The following is a 19,649-nucleotide window of genomic DNA, read 5'->3' as shown; positions in this document are numbered from 1 at the left end:
CACCCCTCACCATAACAGGAGCGACCAGACCAAAAAAGAGAGAGAGAGAGAGATGGCCCAAACAGAAGCACAAATCAGTGCCCCAGAACTCATCCTTTTGAGTGACCAAGAGATAGCTAACCTATCAGATGCACAGTTCAAAACACTGGTGATCAGGAAGCTCACAGAATTGGTTGATTTTGGTCGCAAATTAGATGAACAAATGCAAGTTACCATAAAAGAAGTGAAGGAAAATGCACAGGGAACCAACAGTGATGGGAAGGAAACTGGGACTCAAAACAAAGGAATGGGCCAGAAGGAAGAAAGAAACAGCCAAACAGGAAATAATGGAGAAATAAGAATTCAAAAAAAGTGAGGAGAAGCTTAGGAACCTCCAGGACATCTTTAAATGTTCCAACATCCGAATTATAGGGGTACCGGAAGGGGTTTAAAAGGTAGAGCAACAGATTGAAAATGTATTTGAACAAATAATAAATGAGAACTTCCCCATTCTGGCAAAGGAAATAGACTTCCAAGAAGTACAGGAAGCTCAGAGAGTCCCAAAGAAGTTGAACCCAAGAAGAAACACACCAAGGCACATCATAATTACATTAGCCAAAATTAAAATGAAGGAGAGAATCCTAGAAGCAGCAAGAGATAAGGGGACAGTAACCTACAAAGGAGTTCCCATCAGACTGTCAGCTGATTTCTCAAAAGAGACCTTGGAGGCAAGAAGGGGCTGGAAAGAAGTATTCCAAGTCATGAAAGACAAGGACCTATATCCCAGATTACTCTATCCAGCAAAGTTTTCATTTAGAATGGAAGGACAGATAAAGTGCTTCTCAGATAAGGTCAAGTTAAAGGAGTTCATCATCACCAAACCCTTATTTTATGAAATGTTAAAGGGACTTATCTAAGAAAAGAAGATTTTAAAAAAAAATGTATAGTAAAAGGACAGCAAACTCACAATTATTAACCACACCTAAAGCAAAACCAAAAGAAACTAAGCAAACAACTAGAACAGGAACAGAACCACAGAAATGGAGATCACATGGAGGGTTAGCAACAGGGGAGTGGGAGGAGGAGAGAGGGGGAAAAGTTACAGAGAATAAGTAGCATAGATTGTAGGTAGGAAATAGACAGGGGGAGGGTAAGAATAGTATGAGAAATGTAGAAGCTGAAGAACTTATAAGTATGACAAATGGACATGAACTAAAGGGAGGGAAGTGGGTGGGAGAGGGTGTACAGGGTGGAGGGGAGTGAAGGGGGAAATGGCACAACTGTAACAGCATAATCAATAAAATATATTTAAAAAAAGAAAAAAGTTCTTATGTGAGTAAATAAAATACACAAGTCTCCATCACATTTTTTTAATCCTCGCCTGAGGTCATGTTTAATGAGAGCAGGAGGAAGAAAGAGAGAGAAAAAGAGAAACACTGATGCAAGAGAGAAACATGGATCGGTTGCCTCTGTAGGTGCCCCATCAGGATGGAACAGCAACCTAGGCATGTGCCTTGACAAGGAATCAAATCCATGGCCTTTTGGTTTAGTGGATGATGCTCCAACCAACTGAGCCACATTGGCCAAGGCTCCATCCCATTTTAAATGAGAATGTCATTTTCAGCTAAACCATGGTATATGAAAATTAATTTAGAAAAATTAAATTGCTCAGAAGTTACTGGGTGACATCTCTATAATAAGGCTATAATCACTGTATTTCTTCAGAAGATTAAGAAATTGAATACATCATTTAGTGATGTCCTTCAGGCCAAAGTAGGCATCAATGAATTCGGAAAGTTAAACACACCTAAGAAGCAAATACTGATCATCCTAGAGAACCTATAATGTTATTCAGATCATTAGGATTTGTGTTAGACAAAGACATCAGATATAAAACCAGTAGCTCAGAGCAGAAACCAAAGAAATTCTGTAATCATATAGATCCAGGGACCTTGACAAACAATTTACTGTACACATAAGGAATTTAAGTCAAGAAGCCTAACTGATTTAGTCAAGGCCAAGTAACTACTTTGTGGCTAAATGAGGTGATTTAAATAAATAAAGTCAACAAAGCAACTGTATAAACCTTAGGTTTTCAGAGGTGTGGTATACATACCATGGGAGACCAGCCAAAAAACAGAATTACCCGCTGGAGGGTGAGCGCCTTATTATAGAGGCTTCCTCCAGTAAGTGAGTGTTCCAGGAACCCATATGTATCCACGTGATAGCTGGTAGTGTTGTGAAAGGTTGCATTCAGCCTCAGTGAATTTTTTTGGAAGAGTCTTTGTATGTGTTTGCCCATTTCATAATAGGTGATTATTAGCACACCTACCCACAATGTGCTGAGTGTTCAGTAGTTTTTGACAAAAACTGCATGCCCCCCATGTCCACCCTCCCTGTTCACCTGATCTCCCAGAGTGACTTCTGTTTTGTTTCCCTGGATGAAAAAGTCCTCAAAGGGAAATGTTGGGGACTTCCCTCAAAGGGAAATGTGGAAGAGGTGAAACAGAAAACAGCAGAAGCACTAAAAGGCATCAAAAGTGATGAGTTGTTTTGAGCAGTAGAAAAGTAACATCTTGATAGGTGTATTGCGTCAAATGAAGAGTACTTTGAAGTTGTCTGAAATTTTAACTATGTAAGAATAAATACACATTTTTTATAAATACATTCAAGTTTTTTGAGGTTCCCCCTCATACATTAATAGCTAAGATTATTTTGATCCTATCTTGTCAAAAAAATTTTAATCTTAGTGAAAACATATACAGTTTTAAAAACCACTTCTGCACAGGAAAAATTACCTTTAATGTTAGGAAAATTCTTCCATTTGTCTTCCAGACTTAACTATTTGAAACAGCACCTAGAACACAGTGGACACAATAAGAGTTCATTGAATGAAGAAATGCAACCTTTTAACAAATCCAGTCTTCAGGATTCTGAGTATAAACTACTTTCACTAGCTTGAATGGAATTACAAAAATGCCACACAACATAAACATTTTTGTTAGTTTAATGAGGGAAGATTATCACAAGGGAACAAACTTCTATTTCTAAAAAACACAATTTGATATAAATGAAATATTAAAAGACTATACAACTTGAAACCCAACATGAAAGTGCTACAGGGGATCAGTAATAGGGAAGCAAAACATTTCTGAAGTATACTAAAAAACCAAACAAATAATGAATTCTTGCACTCACAAAGTACATAATGGTCCAAAGTTACATTTTCTTTGCACTTCCAAGGGTTCCACACTGTGGAAAACAGAGTTCAGGCTTTTAATTTAGAATATTGTCTCTGTTCCTTCCTGTTATTGGTTTGTGATATATACAGAGGTTCCATCAAATAAATGGTATTTAAATAGCAGGATATATCTTCACTGAAATTGCAATATTTTTGCTAATCAATACAATGGGTGTGTGAAAAGGTTTGATAATAAAAAGCTCACTCAGAAATGGTAATACCTCTTTTACTACAGTTTAACAACATGCTGGCTTCCAAATATTAAGATCTCTTGGCTTTTAAGGAAGCCAGATATCTATATATAGAGATGATAAATGATAGATAGATGGATAGCTAGGTTGGTGTGGGAGCAGATGGGTGGATGGATAGATTAGATAGATAGATTAGATAGATAGATAGATAGATAGATAGATTAGATAGATAGATACTTAAAACATCTTTGTTTAAACCTGTTGAATTACTAAAGTTGTATGATCTCCAGTATTTTTTAACAAAAATACAAATGTTTCACAGCCATATGAGATCATGGGATGTTTGCCACTAAAACACCAACAGTGACATAAATTTCATAGACATTTTCATCAGGAGTCATTAGACTCAACAGACATCTCTTAGAGAATAAGCTCTTCTCTCTTCCCTATTAGTAAGCTCCTTAGGGGTTTCACGTAAAAAACAAGTATGGTTCCACATTAGATGCAGGAGGTAAGTCCTCCAAAAATGAAGCAATCTTTGACCATGATGGCAACTGTCTTTTAAATTGTCTTCAAACACTACAGTTCTGCCTCTAAGTGAGCATTATAATAATGACCTTAAGAAGTATGAAGGATATAAATCAGGAAACACACCAGCAAAAATAATTCATTTCAGATCTCAAGAAACTAAATATTCTGGATTTTATTTTGTTCTATGCAATTGGTTCTAACTTAAAAATCTCAAGACTACCTTAAGATAAACTATCTCTCTCATTACATTAACTATATAAATTTCATTTCATTGTCCTCTTTTTGTTTTAAAAACACATCTATATTATCTCATAGTTTGCAAATGTATATTTTCATGTTTGCAGAAAATCTTGCAAAATTGATTATTTTATTTAAGAAATTAAATTTCCTTAAATTTACCTAACAGTGACTTTATCCAACAGAGAAAATAAGGAATTATCATATTTATAATAAGTCTCAGTTTGAAAATGTAATGTGATTTGGGGGTTTTGTGGATATTTTTATTTCTTAGGAAAATTACATTACAAATTAAAATATCCCAGGATATGACTCCAAGTATTTGAAAAACCACCCAGTGCATATTAGGAAATACAATGAAGACATATCAGACATGTCGGCTCCAGACACTTTACTACCACATAACTAATTACAAATTCTTCAGCATCCCTAGGTAATACTCAGAATGGAAGAAAAGCAGAGAATGACAAGCCACACCTTATTGATTTTCTCTCACTTTTCAGAGTGTGTTAAATATTGCAATGAGAAACCACTTAATGAGCTTTCATCTAGCAAGTACCTTATTTTCTTTCAAGGACACAGCACAAAATTCCCTAGCAGCTAAAATTATAAGAGCTATTAATAGGTCAAAGATTTCCACGAACATAAGCTTCTAAATGACCAAAGACAAAGGTTATGGTCGTGCAGTGGAAACTTCAAAAAAATAGAAAAGAAGTATATGGAAGCTGGCTAAAGAATATCTTTTGTGTTGTTGCTCTAATTTGCTGTTTTATTTTGAAAGATTTTAAAGTCATGACCTCAAACACAGTGTAATGAATTCCTAATATACTTTTGACTAACTGTTAGCATCTCTCCACATCTCACTTCCTGTCTCTCTCCCCTCTCCCTCTCACCCTTCTCTACACATACCTATATATTCACATAAGCACATGCATATATTTTCACATATACATACACTTATATATGTACACACACATATATGCATATATACCTACAGAAAAACAGAAAGAGATCCTTCCATTACTCCAAACCATCCCAAAATAGGTTATAGGCACTGTGACTGTCATTCCAGAATACTTAAGCATAAACTCTCAAGAACAATGACATTCTCCTATACAACCATAATACTATTATCACCTATGAAAATCAGTATTAATATCATACACAAAAAAATCTATACTGTACATTTTCCCTATTATTTCAAAAATGTCCTTTACATCTCATTTTTTTTCCCATCTTGGATCCAATCAATACTTACACTTTGGATTTTGCCATTACACCTCCTTTATCTCCTTGAATCTAGAAAAATTCCCCTTTCCCCCTATGTGGTATCTGTTCTTAATACCACAGAATCCTTTGAAGAGTTCAGGTCAGTTGTTCTACAGAATAATTGACATTGATTTATCTTGCATTGAGATTCAGGTCCAAGCTTTCTAGGGAAAACACACCACCACAATGGTGACATCGTGTGCCACTCTAGCACATCAGAAGGCTGTCCCACCATGGGCAATGGAAACTTTGATTACTTAAAGTTTTTGCCATAAAGGCAAATTTACCCTTCGTAATCACAGAGAAATTTGTGAGGGGCATGAATTGATCATCTATGTGTGAATCAGATTGGGGGTTATAACAAAACAGCGATTTGCAAATTTTGTCTCCCTTTCTATTTTTATGAGCTGGCACTCTTCTGTAAAGAAGAGCTAGCCACCTTCTCTCTTTTTATTCACTCGTTTCCATTATAATTTTTTTTCAGAATCACTATGGACTCATGTTTCTTTTTTATGTATTCAATATGTTATAATTCATTACCATCACTACTCTTTTTGCAGCTCATTTATACCAAATATGGACTTCTTCAAGGTGGCTCCTACATCCTTTTGATGTGACTCTATCTTTGAGTATTTTCATGCTCTCTGTCACAAGATGCTCCAAACTCAATTTTTACTTTTCTTTGCCCAGATATGAAATGAGTCATTTTCCCAAAGAGTCCAAATTCCTTTTAGAAGGGAGTGCTATTTAGAAAGCAAGATGCATCACCAGATTTTACTACTAATTGCACATTGCAACAGAGTGGTCATTGCTTCTAGGTACTTTCAGAAACAGAGCTAGGAGAACACGCATGCAGAGTTGGATTACAGATGTACATACATATGTATAGCTGAATTTTACATATGAGTATTGGATTATATGTATTTGTTAAAATAGGAAGATCACTGTAGGAACATATATAGGAATATGCACATTAAATTACATATACATTTCTCTTTTTATTGAATTTATTGGGGTGACATTTGTTAATAAAATTACATAGGTTTCAGGTGTTTAATTCTATAATATATCATCTTACATCATCTGTATGTTGTATTGTGTATTCACCATGCCAGATCAAGTCTCCTTCCATCACCATTTATCCCTAAATACTGTGTTCAACACTTCATTGAATTAATTATTTATTCTGGTTTTCATTATCATTATGAGTACATTGGTTTTCATGTATTTCTAGAATTGTTTAGATGCTTTTATATTAAGATAATTTTTAATATGTGAGGCATGTTCATGTTTCATATGTCAAACTGTAGGCCTACTCAGAGATACTTCAATTCTGTCCTTACACATTCTGACACATTCCTGCCCATCTCCATGTATCACCATTTTCTTTAGTTTCTGGTTTAGCATTCCTGTGTTTCTCTATGCAAAAACAAGTAAATATGTATGTCAATTCACCTTTGTGTAGAAAAAAGGTAGCATATTACATACATTATATATACTTTTTTAAACCTTGCTTTTTTTTTTGACTTAGATCCTGGAATCATTTCATATGAGTTCATAAACGGTATCTTCATTTGTTGTTATTGCTGCATCACAATCAGTCTGACAAATGTGAATTGTAATAGAGAGGTATTTAAGTTGTGGCCAATATTTTTATGTTACCAACAATGCTACAGTAATCAATGCTTTGCCTATGTTGCTAAATATTTGTGGAGTTGACCATAAGGTAAATTCCTAGAGATAGAATTGCTTGACAAAGCACGTGCATATGCAGAAAATTCACAAAGGTAGTGTAGTTTTATAGTTTTAGTTACTCAGTTTTTCTCCTTGACATCTTATGTGAGTATGGTACATTTGTGACAATTGATGAAGCATTACTGATACATTATTATTAACTAAATCCAATACGTCATTCATATTTCCTTAGTTTTAACTTAATGCTCTTTTTCTTATCTAGAATTCCATCAGGTTACATTTAGTTGTCATGTCTTCTTAAGTACCTCTTGGTTATTAGTAATTTGTTTCTTTGACTTGTTTTTTGTTTTTGTTTTTACTTTCAGGTTACAGATAGTCTTTCTTTTTAGTACATTTTCTCTTTACTGGGATTTGTCTGATTTTTTTTTTTCATGCTCAGGCTGGGATTATGGGTTTGAGAGGGGAAGACCTAAGAAACCAAGGCTATGCCCATGTAATATCACATCATGTAAAGGCTACATTATCAGCAGGACTTATCACCTTGGATATAACCTTGATCACTGAAGTGGTGTTTATCAGATTTCGCAACTATAAAAGTGCTCTTCCCACAAAGTCTCTTTTAACATCATGTTCATCCTTTGTCAGCTCACAAAAGTGTTATACTTGCCTCAAAAAATAAGTTGGAAGTTTTCTTTTTGCTATGTACTGGAATAATTTAAGTAGAATTGGGGTCTAGTTTTTGATGGTTTCTGAAATTCCCCCATGAGATTTTTGTGACAGAGATCTTTATTGCCTTTTTTCTTTATTCCATAGAATAAAGAAAATAGAATAAATTTAGTCTATTAAACTTTCAACCTCAATTGTGGTCAATTTGGAGATTTTATTTTCCTGGTAAATTGTACTATTTACATAGAATCTCAAGTAGAATTTGAAAGAGGTGTTTGAAATTTCCTCTTTCCATTGGTTTTTCCCCTCATACATTATTTTGTATATTTATGCCCCTCATTTTTTAATTAGCCTACGTAGGGCTTTGTCTATATTGTTGGTTTTTTTCTTGAAGAGCCAGCACTTTGATTTATTTCTTGTTCTAATGTTTTTTATTTTCTATTTCATTGTGTTCTTATACTCATTCTGTTCTTTACCTTTCCTTTATTTTCTAGCTGTTTGAGGTAGGAATATATCTTATGTGTGTCCTTCTTCCATTTTTATTGCTAAAAGAAGTTTGCGCTAACAATTTCCTTCTGATCACTGCTTTCAGTTGTAACCCAGAGATATTAATCTATAAAGTTTTATTATTTTTGTTCAGAAATTCTGAAAATTTAGCTTTTATTTTTTTATCTACATTCAATAGAGTGTTTTTCAATTTTAAAGTTTAAGAGACTTGATTTTGATTTTATTATTAATTTCTAATTTACTACAGTATGATAAGAGAATGTATTTGGCATGTTTTCTGTTATATAGAATTTATTGTGGTCAATTTTTGTAAATGTTTCATGTTGTCTTAATAAGTTTGATGCACATCTCCAAAAGCTACCTTATTCATTATGCTGTTTTGACCTCTATATACTTAATCATTTCGATCTACTTACACTGTATTAGACTAAGAATGTTATTTTAAAGTCTATTTACTATTGCTTTATGCTTATCTATTTTCTTTTTTTAAAAGATTTTATTTACTTACTTTTAGAGAGAAAGGAAGGGAGAGAGAAAGAGAGGAAAAAAAACATCAATGTGTGATTGCCTCTCACCTGCCCTCTACTGGGGACCTGGCCCACAACCCAGGCATGTGCCTGGACTGGGAATTGAACCAGCGACCCTTTGGTTGCAGGCCAGCACTCAATCCACCGAGCCACACCAGCCAGGGCTATTTTATTTTCTGCATTAGGAAATTCTAGCTCCCTGCTTGGTTCAAAGAGATCCATTTTAGCCTTTACTTCATAGTTTCCTTCTCCCTCTCATTTTTTACGTTTGGCTTAATTTATACTTCTTCTGAAACACTGCATTCTTACTGTTTATATTTACCTGCTATACCCTTGCACATTACTTAATTTTCAGCCACCCTCTAATTTTATTTTAGAGTTTAACTTTATTTTGCAAGCCAATCTGAAAATACTTCCATTTTAATAAGTGAGCTAAGCCTATGTACACTTGTTGATATAATTGACATTTGAGGCTTACTGTTTTATTAACTGTGTGCCCTTTGTTACATTTAGTATTTCTAATTTATGTTTATTTCTTTGCAGTTTTATTCCTTTCATATTTAGTAAATTTTTGTTATTGCTCTATTAATCATTATATGTGTACTTTTTATAATGTCTTAGGTGTCTAATACTGGGCATTTCCTAATTAGGCATTTAATACTGGGGTGAACTAACTTTAAATAATATTCTTTCACATCTTTTTATTAACTATGTAGCAACTGATGAGCCCATTCTACATTTTTCTTTCTTTTTACCTCAAAATTTTTGCTAGTGTTTTTCTATTTATTACAACTATGACATTGACACATGCATTCAACACTTACCCTCACCTTCATTTCATTCTTACATCTCCACTTAAATAAACCAAGTGATAACCACCAGTCCTTTGGCTCAAGCTCCCCAGTCATGTTTTGGTTAAATGGAGCACTTCATCTCTAGATAAGTCCTCATGTGTACACTTTTCCCTGATTTTTTTACATAGCTATGGCATTTTATGTAGTCTTCATACATTACTTTAATGTATCACCAGGACTTGAGATAACCATTAACTCGAACTTCTGTTTTTAATTTCTTAAAAGTGTAGCATCATAGTTACCTGTAAAGAACTGCAAAAATCTGAGGTTTTATCTATGAGGAAAGTAATAAGCTAGACAACTCCTGTGCTGTAAATGCTTGGAGAAGATGTGAGACCCCTGGGCCCAAGACAAAGGACTTTATTGCTTGTGGCACAGCAAGAAGCCTGAGCATTAGCATATTTGCATGACTTCTTCTTGTCCCAAGTCCTATAGGGATGATGCAGAGAGGCCCAGAATAAATGTCTGAATACAAATTAGTTTGTATTATAGGTGAGAAACTGTGAACTTAGGGAACCTATATTTTCTATAGTGGATGATAAGCATGCCTACCCTTTGCTCCAGAGGGAGATACTATCTCTGTCTTCCAAGGGTGTTCATTATATAAACCTACTGGAAAACATAGAAGACAGTCAGTGCCTCTGTTTCAGAACATACCAACACACAAAAGATTCACAGAAAATTATCTCCCAATATTACCCTGATATGTATGCTGCCAACCAAATTCATCAATATACAGAATCCTTAGTACACTGCCAATAAAATTTTGCTGGTATTCAATAGAATTTTACTAATGTAATGTTTCTTATGTACTAATAAGATATAAGGCTATGATTCTGTAGTGGTGCAGGTTAAATAAGACCATTTTAGAAAAAGCTCATATGAGTGACAAATATTCTCCCACTGTAACAGTTAAGGATTTTTCTTGGTTCCCCTTTTCTCTTGACCCCATAAGACTCGGGGTCTTTTATGTCATGACAAACAGTAGGAACATCATCATGAGAGCTGAATGGGTTAATTACCTAGAACTTGCATCTTAGCCTCCTCTTATAAGTGCTCATCAGTTGGCCAGGATAAACCTGAGAACAATTCCTAAACCCTGGGCCTGAGATCCAGATGGCAGGACATTTTAAAGCTTGCCAGGTGATCCCAAATCAGCAGCTAAAGTTGACACTGAGCCCTGGTGTCAGCTCACAGATAAAACCCAACTACCCTAGGAATCAAATCTGAGGATCATACACAGTCATAGGAGGTAACGTTTATTTTAGAAGACTTTTTAATGTCCTCTTTCCCCTTCATAAAATATAGACATTAATGCTTGCCTCCAAATGTGTAATAAGAACTTGAGAACAAAAGGATAATTGTTTTTTTTTATTTAATACACTTTCAGATATTACAAGCAAATTCTCTAGTAGTTTCATGACAGAGACAGCAGTATGTAAATGTTCTTATGGGTAGGGAAAAGGAGATATTTTAAACATCAAAATAGGTATGATTTTCCCTTGAAGTCACAACTGTTGCAAAACACTTAATTTCATATAGCTGGCCTATCAGACCACTTGGATAGCTAAATATTCCTCACCCTACAATTTGGAGTGGGGGATAAGGTGGGTATTTCAAGATAATGGAATTCACAGCCTTTGGCTTTTAGATGTAAGTGAAGCATTACATTTCTTTCTCTTAAAAAAAGTTTTCTGCATGCTTCAAGTACATAGAAAACTTGGCACTGTAACAGTTAAGAATTTACAGACTCTTACAGGATGCTGGCAACTTATTTTGGCAGAGATACATGCACCTAAAATTGCTTCCCTCTTGCTAATACTATGCATTCAGCATTTTCCTGATAGGCATGCTCTTGGACAAAACCTTCAGACATATAATATTTAGTCTCCTTAGAGCCCTCAAACACAGTCTTGACTTATGGACTACAAAACTGCTGACTCCCTGCAGTTCACGCCAGCAGTCTTCCCACACAGCCTTACCCTTTAGTGATAAGTAAAGCACTTAGCTACCCCTGGAAGACTATTAGAACTGCCATGGGATGTATAAAATGTCTGTTAGGAAGCATCAGTAAAAATCCTGCAAAGCCCACCGAAGACGTATATACAGACAATCAAATTTCATTGAAAGGGTATTGACAAAGAATCCCTACAAAGTAAAATAAAATCTATTAGTTCCATTCGAGAACTGGGTATATTTAAAAACTGTACCAAGGCTACCAGATTTACAAGACAGAAAAAATTAAAGTTATCCTGAGTTGTATTTATATGCCACTTTTTCCCAAAGAATTCAAAACATTTTAAGGATCATCAAGCTCTGTAAAAACAGAAATGGTACTAACCTCATGTTTTAGAGATAAAAGATCACTGAATATTGGTTGATGGCCCTAATGGACTATGGCAACAGGCAGTCATTTATTGTACACTGATGCCAGGTGATTTGGCAAAGGCAGCTAAGTAATTTGTATAGTAAAAATAAGGAATATATACAGTATATATACTTGTTGACAAAAATCTGCCAAGTCATTACCATCAAATACACAGGAAAATGTTAAAGAGTTAATATTTGAGAATTTTTAGTTAACTATCTTTCTATGCCCTCTTATTTGTCCTTGGACTAGGAGAGACCATCAGAGAGCTGCTCACAGAAATGCTGTTACAAAACAATACTTTGCTTCTATCACTTTTTGGCAAAACAAATATTGCTAAGCCTGTATCCCCACTGCACAGAGTTCGTACTCTATAAAAAATACATTCTAAAACCAATAATTTTCCTAATAGACTACATTGTTTTCATTTTAAATATAATTGTCAATGATATTTCTTCTTCTGCATCAGATTTTTTTTGGTCTAAATTTGGGATTTATCTTTTAATCATTTTGTATTGTTATTCTATTACAGTTGTCCCAATTTTTCCCCTTTGCCCTCCTCCACCAAGACCACCCTGCCCCTGATCCCACAGTATTGTCCATGTCTGTGGGTCATTCATACATGTTCTTGTCTAGTCCCTTCCCCATCTTTCTACCATTATCCCCCACCCAGTCACTGTCAGTCTATTCCATGTTCTCATGCCTGTGGTTCTATTTTGTTCATTAGTTTATTTTGTTCATTAAATTCCTCTTATAGGTAAGATCATATGGTATTTGTCTTTCACTGACTGGCTTATTTCACTTAGCATAATACTATCCAGTTCCATCCATGCTGTGGCAAGAAAGGTAGGAGTTCCTTCTTTCTTTCTACTGCATAGTATTCCATTGTGTATATGTACCAGGTTTTCATCTACTCATTTAATGATGGGTTTTGCCTGTTGAGTATAATGTTGGCTGTAGGTTTCGTGTATGTGGCTTTTATTATGTTGAGGTAAGCTCCCTCTATTCCCAGTTTTCTGAGTGTTTTTTTTTATCATAAATGGGTGCTGGATTTTACCAAGTGCTTTTTCAGCATCTGTTGATATGATCATGTGATTTTTATGCTTCATTTTGTTTATGTGATGCATTTACTGATTTGTGTATATTTTAGCATCCTTACATCCATGGGATGAGTCCTACTTGATCACGGTTCATAATCTTTTTAATGCATTGCTGAATGGTTTGCTAGTATTTTGTTAAGGATTTTAGAGTCTATGTTCATCAGAGATATTAGCCTGTAGGTTTTTTTCTTTATTGTGTCTTTACCTGATTTGGGAATTAGGATGATACTGGCCTCATAAAAAGAATTTGGGAGTCTTCCCTCTTCTTGAACTTTTTGGAATAGTTTGAGAAGGATAGCAGTTAGTTCTTCCTTAAATGTTCAGTAAAATTCACATGTGAAGCCATCTATTCCAGGGCTTATGAGTGCTGGGAGTTTTTTGACTACTGCTTCATTTTCACTAGTTATTATCAGTCTTTTCAGGATTTCTGCTTCTTCTTGATTCAGTTTTGATTTTTTTAAAAGCTTCTTTTTTTAAGGTTTTATTTATTTTTTTAGAGAAGAGAAGGAAGGGAGGGAGATAGAGAGAGAGAAACATCAATGTGCGGTCGCTGGGGGTTATGGCCTGCAACCCAGGCATGCGCCCTGACTGGGAATCAAACCTGCGACACTTTGGTTCGCAGCCTGTGCTCAATCCACTGAGCTGTGCCAGCCAGGTTGATTCAGTTTTGGAAGACTGAATGTTTCAACAAATTTGTCCATTTTGCCCAGGTCATCCAAGTTCTTGGCATATAGTTTTTCATAGTAATTTCTTACAATCCTTTGTTTCTGTGGTACCTGTTGTAACTTCTCCTCTTTTATTTCTGATTTTACTTAGTTGGGTTCTCTCTCTTTTTTTCCTTATTAGTCTGGTTAAAGGTTTGGCAACTTTGTTTAGCTTTTCAAGAATAAGCTCCTAGATTTATTGATCCTTTCAATTGTTCTTTTAGTTTCTGTATCATTTAGTTCTTCTTGGTTCTTGATTATTTCCTTTCTTCTTCTCCCTCTGGGCTTTGTTTGTTGTTGTTCCTCTAGTTCTCGTAGATGTAGGGTTAGACTGTTCATTTGAAAATTTTATATCTTCTTTAGGTAGGCCTGTATTCTATGACTTTCCCTCTCATTATTACATTTGCTGTAATAGGTAATAGCAACCCCACAGGTTTTGGGTTGCTGTGTGTTCATTTTCATTTCTTTCCAAGTACTCTTTGATTCCTTCCTTGACCTCATTGTTGACCCATTCATTATTTTGTAATATGTATTCAGTCTCCATTTATTTGAATGTTTTTGAGTTTTTTCCATGAGGTTGGTTTTTAGTTTCAATTTATTATGATCTGAGCACATGATTAAAATTATTTCAATTATTTTGAATTTTTGAAGCTTGTTTTGTGTTCTACCACATGGTCTATCTTTGAAAATGTTCCTTGTACATTTGAAAAGAATGTAGATTTTGCTTTTGGGGGTTAAGAGGTTCTGTATATATCAATTAAGTCCATTTGATCTAGGCAGGGGTGTCCAACCTGTGGCCTGCGGGCCTTATGTGGCTCAGCATGGCTATGAATGCAGCTCAACACAAAATCATAAATTTACTTAAAACATTATAAGATTTGTTGTGATTATGTGTTGCAATGTATTTAATGTGTGACCCAAAACAACTCTTCTTTTTCCAGTGTGGGCCAGAGACACCAAAAGTTGGACACCCCTGAGAGTATCATTCAGTGCCACAGTATCTTTGTTGACTCTTTGTTTGGAAGATCCATCCATTGTTGACAATGTGGTATTAAAATCCCTTTGATGACTGTGTTGTTTTCACTATCATTCTTGAAGTCTTCCAAGATTTTCTTTATATATTTAGGTGCTCCTATGTTGGGTACATATATGTTTACAAGGGTTATATCCTCCTGTTGGATTATTCCCTTAAGTATTATATAGTGACCTTCTTTTTCCTTTCTTGTGGCTTTTGTTTTAAAGTATATTTTGCCTGATATAAATATTCATACCCCAGCTTTTTGTGTGTCCATTTGCTCAGAATATTTTTCCCCTCCCTTTACTTTCAACCTGTGTAGATATTTTGTTCTGAGGTGGGTAGCATATATGTGGGTCATGTTTTGCATCAGGTCTTGAAAGGTACAGAACATGTGACTAGTACCTCTGGATCCTTTTCCTCATATGTCTTGTTCTACCACAGTCATAATAATTTTCTTAAATATAATACAATATATATTATAATGTACTATAAAATATATTATATATAATATAAATATAAAATTAATGTAAAACTTGCAAAGTCTAAGATGACAAATATATAAAACTCATATCTATGTTTTTATATATGAAGTCTAGGAAATTTACAAGGATATATCTTAGTATTGGCTATACTTTAATCTAAAAGGTAATGTAAATTTTAAATTTATAGATGGCTAGTTTATTATATGTCTACAAAGGTTTCTAAGTAATTGCTCAGTTATTTGTCTCCTTCCTTGGTTCATATTTACACATATATTGAATCTCCTTGCCTGCATTCCAACCCTATCATTTTGTCTCTAATACCTTTTAACTCCTCACTTCTATTATCATTTGCTTGTTTTCTTCTCATTCATCTTACTTTGTTTTTAATGTTATCTGTTTCTCCTTGTATTTATTACAATTTGGTCTTCATTTCTGTGACATTCCAAATTTTTATTTTCTTCCTTGAAATCAATTAGCTGACCTCTCTTATCCTTTCTATATTTCTTATAAATACTCCCTAAACCCACATGAATCTAAATTTTGCTTTTCTTTTAAAAAAACAGTTGGATTTTTTAAAATTCCTCTAAAAATTTTTGGTTATATTATTTTGCTCCTTGGAAATTTATTTCTCTGGTAAAGTTTTTTATGTCATGAGTTTCTTTCCCCTTTTTCTTTTAGGATGTTTTTACACAGCTTCTGTTTCTTTCTCTCAGGTTTTGTTTTTTGTTTTTTTTGGGGGGGGGGGGGTTGTGATGAAGGAAAGGAGTCTCTATTCAAAAGCTACACAGTTTTGAAATAACAGCTTTCCACATGTATTAGTCGCTTAAGACCATCAATTAAGGCTAAAATCTTTAACTCTTCAAGTATAATTTATTGATTATGCTATTACACTTGTCCAATTTTTTTCCTCTTTGCTCCCCTCTGCTCAGTACCCCATTCCCTTCAGCAATCCTCTTAGTTCATGTCTATGAGTTAAGCATGGAAGTTGTTTGGCTTCTCCATTTCCTATGCTATTCTTAACTTGCCCCTATTTTGTTTCTACCAATTGTATTTCTTAATCCCTAAATCATATCCCAATTCTCTCCCTGCTCCCTCCCAGCTGATAACCCCTCCAAATGATCTCCATATCTATGATTCTGTTCCTGTTCTCTGTTTTTGATGTTTGCTTGTTTGCTCAGTTGTTTTTGCTTTTGTTTGTTTTTTTTGATGCAGTTGTTGATAGTTGTCAATTTGTTGCCTTTTTAATGTTGATGATTTTGATATTCTACTTTTTCTTAAATAAGTCCCTTTAACATTTCCTCTAATAGCTTGGTGGTGATGAATTCCTTTAGCTTTATTTACCCTGTCTGGGAAGCACTTTATCTGCCTTTCCATTCTAAAGGATAGCTTTTCTGGATAGAGTAATCTAAGTTGTAGGTCCTTGCTTGTCATCACTTTGATACTTCTTGCCAGTCCTGTCTTGCCTACAAAGTTTCTTTTGGGAAATCAGCTGACAGTCTTATGGGAACTCCTTTGTAGGTAACTTTCTGCTTTTCTCTTGCTGCTTTTAAGATTCTCTTTTTATTTTTAACCTTTGCTGTTTTTAATTACGATATGTCTTCATATGTTTCTCCTTAGGTCCAATTTGTTTGGGACTCTATGCCTCCTGGACTTGCATGTCTATTTCCTTTGCCAAATTAGGATTTTCTTTCATTATTTTTTTAAAATAAGTTTTCAGTTTCTTGCTCTTCCTTTTCTCCTTCTGGCAACCCTCTGATTTGGTCGTTGGCACATTTTGAGATGTCCCAGAAGTTCCTAAGCCTATCCTCACTTTTCTGAATTCTTGTTCTGGTTGAATCTCTTCCTTATGTTCCAAATCATTGGTTTGAATCCCATCTTCCTTTCCTTCTCTGTTGGTTTCCTGTGAATTATTCCTTATTTCCCTTAGTGTGACCTTCATTTTTTCCTTTATTTTATTATTTATTTTTTGCCATACTTAAGGAGTTCTCTGAGCTTCCCGATAACAAGTGTTTTGAACTCTGTATCTATTAGGTTGGCTATCTCCATGTCACTTAGTTCTTCTGGTGGGGGGGAGTGTTCTGTTCATTCATGTGCATCTTTTTTCTTTCCTCAATTTAGTAGCTTCCCTGTGTTTGTTTCTATGTATTAGGTAGAGCTGCTTTCACTCCCTGTCTTAGCAGTGTGCCCTACTGTAGAAAAGATACCTGTAAATTGTGTGAGGCAGAACCATAGGTAATTGCCAGAGCAGGGCAACCCACTTCACTGCTTTGTGGCTGTGTGGTACAGCCACAAAGACAGGACAATTCTCTTCAAAAGGGTACAGTTCTGCCACCTGGCTTCTGACAGTTCACCTGGCACTCATCCAATTTCCAGTCACCTCATCCCCTTTCTGTGTGTTTCTGGTGCACTTCCAGCTGCTGTTTGGTGGTGAACCTAAAATGGGCGGGTTTGTATATATTCTAAGACTGTGCTGGCCCTTTAAGTGGTAGAAATCCAGCAGTTTCTTCTGCTACCTCACTCCCTTCTGGTTTTTACAGCAGGAGGTAATGAGGATCTATCTTCCTGGTATTGGAACCTTGGGCTGTGTAGTCTAGCCTGGGGCTGGGATTGCTCAGTTCTAAGGTTTCCCTCCCATTCTTTCTGCTGCTACTGCCTTTCCACACCACACCACCTCTCAGCCCATGTCCGCCGCTCTGCCCCACCTACCCAACTGGATGAATGTGTCTTCTTTTAATCCTTGGTTGTTGGACTTCCATACAGCTCAGTTTTTTGACAGTTCTGGGTTTTATTAGTTTTGAGATCTGGCTGTAATTCTCTCTATGGTTGCATGAGGAAGTGAAGCATGTCTACCTATGCCTCCATCTTGATCAGAAGTCTATGGGTTTTTTTATTATGAATTTTTCTTTTTTTTTTAAGATTTTATTTATTTATTTTTAGAAAGGGAAGGGAGGGAGATAGAGAGACAGAGACAGAGAAACTTCAATGTGCGGTTGCTGGGGGTTATGGCCTACAACCCAGGCATGTACCCTGGCTGGGAATCGAACCTGGGACACTTTGGTTCCCAGCCAATCCACTCAATGGCGCTGAGTGGTTCTCAGCACTCAATCCACTGAGCTATGCCAGCCAGGGCTATTATGAATTTTTCAATAGGAAGGGTGAACTTTTCCCAGAACCATTATTTGGAGAAACTTCTATACATAAAGGCCAGAGCTTATATTTAAATCAGTAGAAATTTTTCTTATGACACAGGTTACATACTTGAGTTTTAAGCTATTTCATGTCTACACAAAAGAGAGTGCACTTATAAGAGTTATTTATAATACAGAATCTCACTCATTGACCTTGCATCCACAAAATAAGACTTCCAATAAAATATAATTTTTTGGTGTTACTCTTTATTTAGCCCCATATGTTTCATATATTTTGAGGTGTTTTATTATATATTTACCCCTTAGTTTGTTTCCTTCTTTACCTAGTGTTATAAGTGTATGGCCTCCTCCCTAAGAAGTAAGTTAATTATTTCATCTTTCCTTAGCAAAAAGAAAAAAAATCATATATGCCTCACTGGTTTAAAATAACAAATTTATCTTATAAATATCTTATATTTATCTTATAAGATAAGAAAATGAATAAAAGTATTTATTTTCTTTTTAAGTATATTTTATTGATTATGCTATTACAGTTGTCCCAATTTTTTCTCCTCTTTAAGCCCTCTCTGCCCTGCACTCCACTACCCTCTAGCATATCCCCCCTTCCATGGGTTGTACAAATAAGTTCTTTGGCTTCTCTATTTTCTATACTATTCTTAACCCCCCACTGTCTATTTTATGCCCACCATTTATGCTTCTTATTCCCTGTACCATTCCTACCCCCATTCTTCCACGCCCCCTCCCTGCTGATGACCCTCCATATGATCTCTATTTCTGTAATTCTATTCCTGTTCTAGTTATTTGCTTAGTTTTAGGGAGGGGGTTGTTTGTTTTTTAGGTTGTTTGTGCCCTTTCTAGCTTTCCACTGATCAGTATGTTGATTTTGGTAGAAGATGTATTCATATGGATATTTTTTCAGCAGTTATTTTATTTTTAAATCCTTCTAAAGCATTCATCATCACAGATAAACCTAAAAAATAAATTTCTTATGGTAAGAGAGTGCCTTTGAGATTTTATTGAGCATTTCATGAACTATTTAAATATATATAAGGGTAATTGTTGTTCATGCAACATTGATTCACATAAGACCATATATTTTCTTGTTTACATGTTTATTATCTATTTAACCAT

This window comes from Phyllostomus discolor, chromosome 10, assembly GCF_004126475.2.
Source record: "Phyllostomus discolor isolate MPI-MPIP mPhyDis1 chromosome 10, mPhyDis1.pri.v3, whole genome shotgun sequence".
NCBI lineage: Eukaryota > Metazoa > Chordata > Mammalia > Chiroptera > Phyllostomidae > Phyllostomus > Phyllostomus discolor.
This window is presented reverse-complemented; position numbering follows the sequence as displayed.